The sequence below is a fragment of the Onychostruthus taczanowskii genome, unplaced genomic scaffold, assembly GCF_017590055.1.
Source record: "Onychostruthus taczanowskii isolate IOZ18803 unplaced genomic scaffold, ASM1759005v1 scaffold70, whole genome shotgun sequence".
Lineage (NCBI taxonomy): Eukaryota > Metazoa > Chordata > Aves > Passeriformes > Passeridae > Onychostruthus > Onychostruthus taczanowskii.
The window spans coordinates 495,907-503,901 of record NW_024504787.1 but is presented as its reverse complement, the minus strand read 5'-3'; the positions used below and the strand labels follow the sequence as shown (position 1 = coordinate 503,901).

Below are 7,995 nucleotides of genomic sequence, written 5' to 3'. Positions count from 1 at the left end.
GGCATTAGTTTATCCACAGTTAAAAATAAAATTAAAAAAAAAAAAAAGAGCAGAAAAATTCTTGCAGTTGTGCTGAAGAAATTCCAGTATCTTTGTGCTGTGAGACTGGGCTTGACAGTTTTGGGGAAGGTTTTGAGCCAGGCATCAGGGTTCAGCTTGTTGCTGACGCCACAAAAATCTGCCTTCCCCTCGCCAAGTGGCGAGGCTCTGAATTGCTGTGTGGGTGTGTCACCCACAGCATGTGCAGGGAGCTCCCTGCAGCAGGAGCAGCTCTGCCAAACCTGTGCCCCCAGCTCCTGCAGGGATGCCTCGCTGCTGGGCCCCTTCTGTTGGTGCAAGTAAAATTCGTGGATCCCTGATCAGCATGGCCCCAGTTTGTGCTGGAGAGAGAGGTTTTTGGCAAATGATGTGTGTTTGGATTTTTTTTTTTCCATTAAGCAAGTGGTTCAGTTATCCATTAGCCCTTGCTGCGCCGTGCAGATGCATTATGTGGGACATGCAGCATGCCATGAGTGCTGGGCTTCCTCCAGCATTCTTCAAGGACCTGTCTAAAAAGTTAGTGCTTTTGCAGGCAGGTTTCTCTTAAGTCAGCTTGTTGCTACAGAAATGGCCAAAGCAGGAGCATTTCTGTGGGGCAGCCCAGACAGGCCCTATAAAACAGGTGTCACTCTGATGAAATGCCCTGACCACGGCGATGCTGAGACCTCGAGTGCTGGTGATTCAGGGTGAGCTCAGCAGTGATGCAAGCCCTTCTGCAGGGACCTGACCAGGACTTGTCCCTGCTCTATGGCTGATGACATTTGCTCCTTATGTGAGCCCACCTGAGCTGTGATCAAGGCTGTCCCATTATTATGGGGAAGCACAGCGCACAGATCTTCCCTCTGGCTCAGCAGCAACTCATACCCCAAGTCAGATCCTTCAGCTGACCTGTTTTGGACATGCTAAGTTCCTCCAAGATCTAGTTTGACCTCAATTTGAAGCCCCTAAAAAGCAAGTCATGCTTTGATTTCCATGTGAAAAGCTGGGCTGCTGGACCTGTGGCAGGACTGGCTCATCCAGCTCAGCACAGCGCACAGAGGGGGCAGAGAATGTCAGTCCTTTCCACAGGTTTCAGAGATGTCTCTCAGAAAAGTCACTGGGATTTTGCACTTTGTACCCATAATAATGCACTATCTCCCTGAGGGTACTCACTGCTAAGCTCAGTCTCTCTTCTCAGGTCCTTACCAAGCTGGAATTAGAGCTCAGGAGGGTCTCTGGCAGGTAGTGATAAATGAGCCTCATCTCTTGCTGTAGCCTGGTCTTCTTTTCTGTTCCACTTCACCTGTGGGTAGGGAAAAAACCCAACACCCACAACCAAAAATGCTTCAAAAAAAAAAACCTGAAGAGTTACATTTGCATTGCAGAGAGGATGCTTGGTGGGGAGCAGCCCTCTCCCCTCCTTGCCAGTCACTCCTCAGCCCTGGGGTGCCTGGCAGAGCAGGTTTTGAATGATGGGGCATTGTGGGTGCTGAGCTTGGGGCAGCTGGAGTTAAATTTCTTGGTGGCTGACACCTGACAAGTGTGATAAATTGAGGCACACTGTGGCTGCCGGCATGACAAACAGTCAGCTTTCCTCCTTGTAAACTCTGGGAAAATTTTGTAATTATTTCCAAGCACTTTGCAAATGAGGGTTTCACCATCAGGCACCCAGTGTAGTTTCAGGGGGTGGTCATTTATTTATTTAGGCTTTGTAGGCAGACAGGAGGTAGACGGGGGGGTTGTAGTTTGGGTTTGTGCAGCATCCTCCTGTAGGCTTGTGCAGGCTTTGCATGAGGTCCTGGGAGGAACTCTGGCAAAGCTCATCAGCTGAGGGTTGGGTGCTAATTAAAGCCTGTGGTGTTCCAGGCTTGGAGTCACTGTCACCCTTGGGAAAGAATCTCTGCAGGAGTGAGTCCCAGACTTTTCTTTTGCCAGTGGGTTTTGGCTCCTATTTTTCATTTTTAATAATGCAGAGCCGTAAGACTTTTTTTTTTTTTTTTTTCCCTTCAAAGCATTTAAAAAGTAGGGGGAGAAAAAGTAGGGGGAGCAACACAACCTCAGCCACAAGAGCTGGATAATGAGCACAGATCTCGACTGATAATTTGTTTGTCTAACACAAAAAGCATATTTCCTGCTGTAAGGGAGGGCAGCACTGGTTACACCAGTGCCTCTGACTCCATCTCACCAAGCAGCGTGTCAGACCTAGCACGGAAAGTCCTCCTCCCATTTCCAGTCCTCGGTGTCTGTGCTGCAAAGCCATGCAGGCATGTTTTCCTGTTCACACTCCTGGGTTCAGTCGGACTGGCCTCTCCCTGCACCGTTTAACACGTGTGTGAGGCTTTTCAGGATTAGGGCTCAGGCAGCACAAGACCTCATGGGCGGATGCCTTGGTGCTGGGCTGACAGTGTGGTGCTGCTGTACTGTTCTGTCTGGGGAGCATTGCTGTCTGCCTTTAAAGAAGATCAGAGATGCCCCAAGCTGCAGGGGTCTTTTTTCCCCTCTCCCATTTCATGTCTCTGAATCGAAGTAATTAAGCAAATACGTGCTTTGGGGCTGGTCTGTGACGCTCTTGTGGGAGGGCTTAGGTTTGTGCTTGCACCGGTTACCCCCAGCTGCCAGGGCTGGGAAACAGATGCCCCCCTGCCTTGGTTGTTCACTGAACCTGAAGCAATGGCAGAATTTCACCTGGTAACCTGACAGGTTGTCTCTTCTCTTTTGTTGAAGAAACTCCCAGATCTGAGCAGCAAGGGTTGGACAAGCATCCCAGAAGAACTACCCAGACGTTTATGAGAAGTTGGGGACACCCCAAGGACTCTGGACTGGTGGAGAGGTAAGAGGTGGGTTTAAAACCTTGCTCACCCAGCTTGTCCTGAGTTGGTGTGCTTTGTGGGAGTGCAGGACATGTGAGGATGGTGGTGTTTATTGAAGTGTGGCAAAAGGCTGCTCCTGGCTCTGGTGTGTGAGCAACCTTTTAGCTGCTGTGCAAAGAGGCCAGATGCTGAGTGGTTATTTAGGATGTGAAAGGGCAAGTATGGATGAACAGCCTGGAAAATCCCATGTTGTGGTCTGTCCATGGACAACTTCTCCAAAAAGAGCTCTCCCACCTGAAAGGCCTTTGGGCAGCTCAGAGGTGCATAGACCACAGTCACAGAGGTCCCGTGTTGTGGCTGAACCACTCTGGAGCAGGTAAGTGTCACCCAGCCCAGTTGTGTGATGGAAGGTGAGGTGCCACCTCTTGCAAACAAACACAACTTGAAGCTCTCAGGTCTGCTGGGTGTTTGTTTTTTTTTTTTTTGTTTTTTTTTCTTTCCTGCCCTGGCAGGCTGCAGCATCAGGGGTGAGGTGCATGGGCTTTGCTTGGAACGGAATGCATCCCCTTAGGAGACCACCACCACCAGCAGCCATGGGCAAGAGGTTGCCCCACCTCTGAGGCCTGTTACATGTGTGCTCAGTATGGGGCTGTGGTGACAGAGTGCTGTTGGAGGAGGGGTTTGGGATCATGTTCTTGGAGCCCTGGTGGAACAGGGAATGAGCCTGGAGATGGAGCTGCCCCAGCTGGGGATGCAGACCCTGCAGTGCCTTGCTGGGGAAGCCCGGTGCTTGCTGGTGCTGTGCCTAAGAAACGAAAATGATGAATTAAAATTTAACAAGTCTCTAAATGCCAGACAAGGACGTCTTAAGTGGGAATTGTCACCGTTTGACTAGTGCAGCCTCTCACTTAGCTAAAACTGCATGGCTTTAATTATGTTGATCCTAGAAAGCAATGGCTTACACCGAAGAGGAGAAACTGTTGACCAAAATAGCCTGAATAATGAATTTTCCCTGTGCCCCTTCCCTGCCCTCTACTCTTGCATCATGCTTCCCAGAGTTGTTTTGCAGCCCCTTCAACCCTGGATAAGCAGAGTCCTTTATCCTTTGACCCACAAGCAATGACAAGAAAAGCTCCCCGTGTGCACGCTTGATTGTTTGCCCTGGAGTTAAGAGGTCAAGGCTAAGGACTTCAGGGGTGGGCAACACCTGATGGAGCCACGGAGTGGGCTGGAGTCTGGGCATGCAGAGATGCTCCGCAGCAGCAAAACCCTGCCCTTGGTGTTGCTTCTTGGTGGCATCTGTGGAGCGGCATGGAACAAGGACTGCTTCCCTCCCCATCCTCGAGGTAGATCAGCCCACCCACGGGACTCCTTGCAGCTCTGCAAATAGAGCAGCTCGAGCAGGGTACGTCGCTAATAATACCAATTACTGTTACATGCTGGCTACAAGGTACACTGGCAGTAATGGGATCCTGGGGGGATGAAATGAAAGCGATATAATATGGTGAGATAAATTAGCGTTGTAAAATTAGCCATGGGTCTAGTCAGGGATCTGACAAATGTGTCGCAGCTTTGGTACAAGCTCTGAGCACTGCTGAATTGGATTTAGTGGCCCAGAGCAGAGCAGATGGGAGCAAGGGAAAAAAAGAGTTTGAGGGGTCTCCACGCACACGTGCTACCAGTTAATGCTGCTTGTTTCTTCCTCGGATTTGTGCAATGATACGTCCCCTGACGCCTGCTTGTGCATGGCAGCAGATGAGTAAGAGCCCAGCCCAGATGATGTGCTGCTAGAGGAGCTTGAGCCTGGCAGAGAGATGGGAAGGGGGGTTGGAGAAGCATCAGCAGGCTGGTGCTCCTGCCAGCTTCGGTGCGTCAGCTGCCGATCCCTGCCCTGCATCGCTGCCTTCCTCTCCCAGCTTTGCTCCCAAAGGGTTTGGTGGGATGTGTGGCAGGCATTTGCACAAGTTTGAGCTGTGTAGGAAGGGTAGAAAGCTGGTTTCTGCTTCCTCTGTTGCAGGGTGACCTGTTTTCCCACGCCTGCGTGGGCGCTGGGGCAGAAGGATGTCTGGAGCTGGGCATCCCACAGTCCAGGGACTTCTTCCTGTTGACCAAGGGTGTATAGCCAAGTCTTTCCCATCCAGGTGCACACTTTATTCTTCACCCTCTGAGGCAGAGGGTGAAAGCCAGGAGATGGGATTTTGTGCCTCATGGAGACTTGGAAATGGGTGTGGTCAGTTCCAGTGGGATCCACTTCCTGGTGGCTCATTAGGACAGGCTCCACCTCAGCGATGTGAGCACTCCTGCCCATGAGGGGATGAGACCCTTTCATGGATTTGTAAATGCAGGATAATTGCATGTTTAATGGCTGACATGTTGGATCTAGGGACTGACTTGATTTAGGTCTGGTTTGGTAAGGCATGGTGTGTGACTCACTATAATAACAAAGGGAGAGAAAAATTCTGAATATGCTTTGTAGTGCCCTGCAGTGGAGCTGAGGGGGCAGAAGGGTGGAAGAGAGATCTGTGGGAGGCCTCTCCCAAGCCATGCCAGGATGGTTCAAGAGGAATGGTGGGCACATGGCAGACGTGTCTGTGGGAGGGAACCAACTTTTCACGTCCCTAGGGATGAGTTTGTAGAAGTCAGGCCGCTGCAGTTCTGCAGCAGCACCAGCTGGAGGAACGAATGCCAAGGGATTGTCTCAGCACTGCCCAGAGAGTCCCCAGAGAGCTGAGCCAGTTTGTGTGCTGAGCCTGTGGGGACAGAGGCCTGAGGAGACAAGCTGCACTTCGTGGGAGGTCAGCCTGGCCGCTGCCCTCCCTGTGTCCTCCTGCTGCCCTCCTGCTGCCAGCAGGGCACAAGGTGCAGTGGTGACACCCTTCAGGTATATCAGACCCCAGCCAGCCCCAGGGCCGAGTTGTCCTGCTAAAACCAATGGGGGGGGGATGAACTGCAGCAGCAGAAGGAGCCCCTTCCCTCAACTTTCCTGCTGGAGAAGTAGTGGTGTAGGACTGCAGCAGGACATTGAGCCAGCAGCTGGAGTGCCAGTAGCAGCATAAATAGAAATACAACTTCTCAGCTTCTTGTGCAGCTATGATATATCTTGTTTATATTGACTTTCTTAAACCTCTAAAATACATTGTAGATTGATCTACAAATCTGCAAAAAGCACCTTTTTTTTTTTTTTTTTTTTTTTTTTTTTTTTTTTTAAAGCCTAAAGCAATTTTCTGCCTGCTCCTTGTGGTTGGCTCTGAACAGACACATGTTCTCTTGTCCTATTTGAGGCTGGCATGCTGCCACAGTGGTAGGAAGTTTAGCAATACTTGAGCTAGATCGATTCAAGCCCATTATCTCTGCTGCCTGGGACTTGGTGGTGAAGGGGAAGAAAATATTCTCCCCAAACACATCAAAGCCCTGTGATAAGGACACACAGTTAAGCTCTATTTATAGATGGACAGATGTCTTGCCAAAGCTTTGCTGCTGTCACTTGATGCAGTTTTTGTGTGCTTAGCAGTGTTTGGATCTGAAGGTGGCTGAGGTGTGTCCCCCCCAGGCACAGCCCCAAGCTTCTAGGTGGTCTTTTGCCATCTTTCAAGAAGGGACCTGATGTTTAGATAGTAGGAATGAAGTGGCTGAGAGATCTCTTCTTGGAGTTGGTGACCAAGATAAGGTCAATAATCCCTCATCTTGCTCTTGCATCTGCATAGACCTACAGAGCCCTTGGAGCTCCAGAGCAGAACTGCTATAGATGTCACATCAGAAAGGTGTGGCTGCTGAGCTGAGGGTTCATGGCTTAAGCACGGGCGTCCTCCGTCTCCTGGGGTACCTGGCTCTCAGCTGTGCAACCCTCCCAGCGAAGAGATTTTTTCCTGCTGTTCACCCTAAACCTCCCAAGCACCAAGGTGTAGCCACTGACATGCTGTATCTCATGAGTTTTCCTTCTTTGTCAAAAGCAGTCAAGGATATTTGGATCAGGACCAGTCATGCAAGCTGCGTATTTGGAATGGTTCCACAGGCCAAGTTGTCTCAGGTCTTGCAGTATGTGTGCACATACATGTTACATGAGCGTTTGATTTTTGAGAGGATGGTGGAAAGGGTGATGTGAAATGGGTTAGCTAATCCAGATTCTGCTCCTGGTGTGAAGGAGTGCTGGTGCTCAGTTGACAGAGCTATCCTTAATTTCCTTCCATACGTTGCTCTGTCTCCATAGTCGTGAATTTGGCAATGGGAGAAGGGCAAAGGCTTCATTCTGCTTAGCCTTGAGTGGTGTTGTTAAAGATGTTGTGCTGGTTTTCTCTTGGTTCTGACCCTAGATAAAGAAGGGAAAATCTCCTAGCATCCAGAGGGAACCTTCTGTTTCAGGTATGCCCACTGTCACTTACCTTCTTGCTATGGGTTGCTGTGAAGAGCCTGGCTCAGTATCCTCAGCAGCTTCCCTGGATATTTCAGTGGCCCTGGATGAATTTCCTGTAGTTAATTGACACTGGGACTTCTCTTGGGGCTCCCGAAACTATGGGCAATGTCTTGATGTTGTTCAAGTGCTGTGTGACGTGATGGCCATGCCTCTGCTCCCACAGCCCAGCCTGCTGCTGATCCCTTTGCTGCCTGGCAGGCAGCTGGCAGGACCACGCTGGCACAGAGGAGGTGTTCCTATACCCAAGCCCACACCAAGCCACAGCAGTGAGCTGGAGAATTTCACAGTAAGTGCTCTTTTTTAGGCCTTAGTGAATTCCCCCCTTCCAGGAGGGAAGATATTGTATACAGGCGGGCTTGGGGACCAAGACCTGACTTCATTCATTTATTTAACACTTAATAACATTTATTTAGTCTTGATCAGATGCAGGATAGGTGCATGATGGATCCTGGCTGTGTGCCATTCCCAAGGCTGGGAGAAAGGAGATTTCTCTTCCCCAGGGTGTCCATAATGTGTTCTCCTGCACGGCTCCTGCAGAGCCCTCCGATCACTGTTTGGTTTTAGTCTGTCTCCAGGGTGCCACTCAGCTCTGCTCGTACATTCCTCTGATGAGTGGGCAAGACAGGAAGCAAATACCTTTGTAACAAAACCACATATGGGCTTTCAGTGGGCGATGATACTTCCCCAAGCTATCTGTCTCGTGAATGCACTTTCCCTCCTGCTTGTTTATATTCACAGGAGTGTTGGCTTAGCTGC

The 7,995-nt window shown here is 50.2% G+C and overlaps 1 protein-coding gene across 2 annotated transcripts in view; it reads left to right on the top strand.

Moving 5' to 3' along the window:
* CNTFR (ciliary neurotrophic factor receptor) overlaps positions 1–7,995 on the top strand; it is a 200,862-nt gene that overhangs the window by 50,311 nt on the left and 142,556 nt on the right. The window contains exon 3 of one of the 2 annotated variants that reach the window (XM_041421948.1): positions 2,743–2,848. The gene's annotated coding sequence lies outside the window, so the exon portion shown is untranslated. Of the gene's footprint in view, positions 1–2,742; positions 2,856–7,995 lie in introns of both variants that reach the window. The other variant, XM_041421949.1, reaches the window with a different exon arrangement.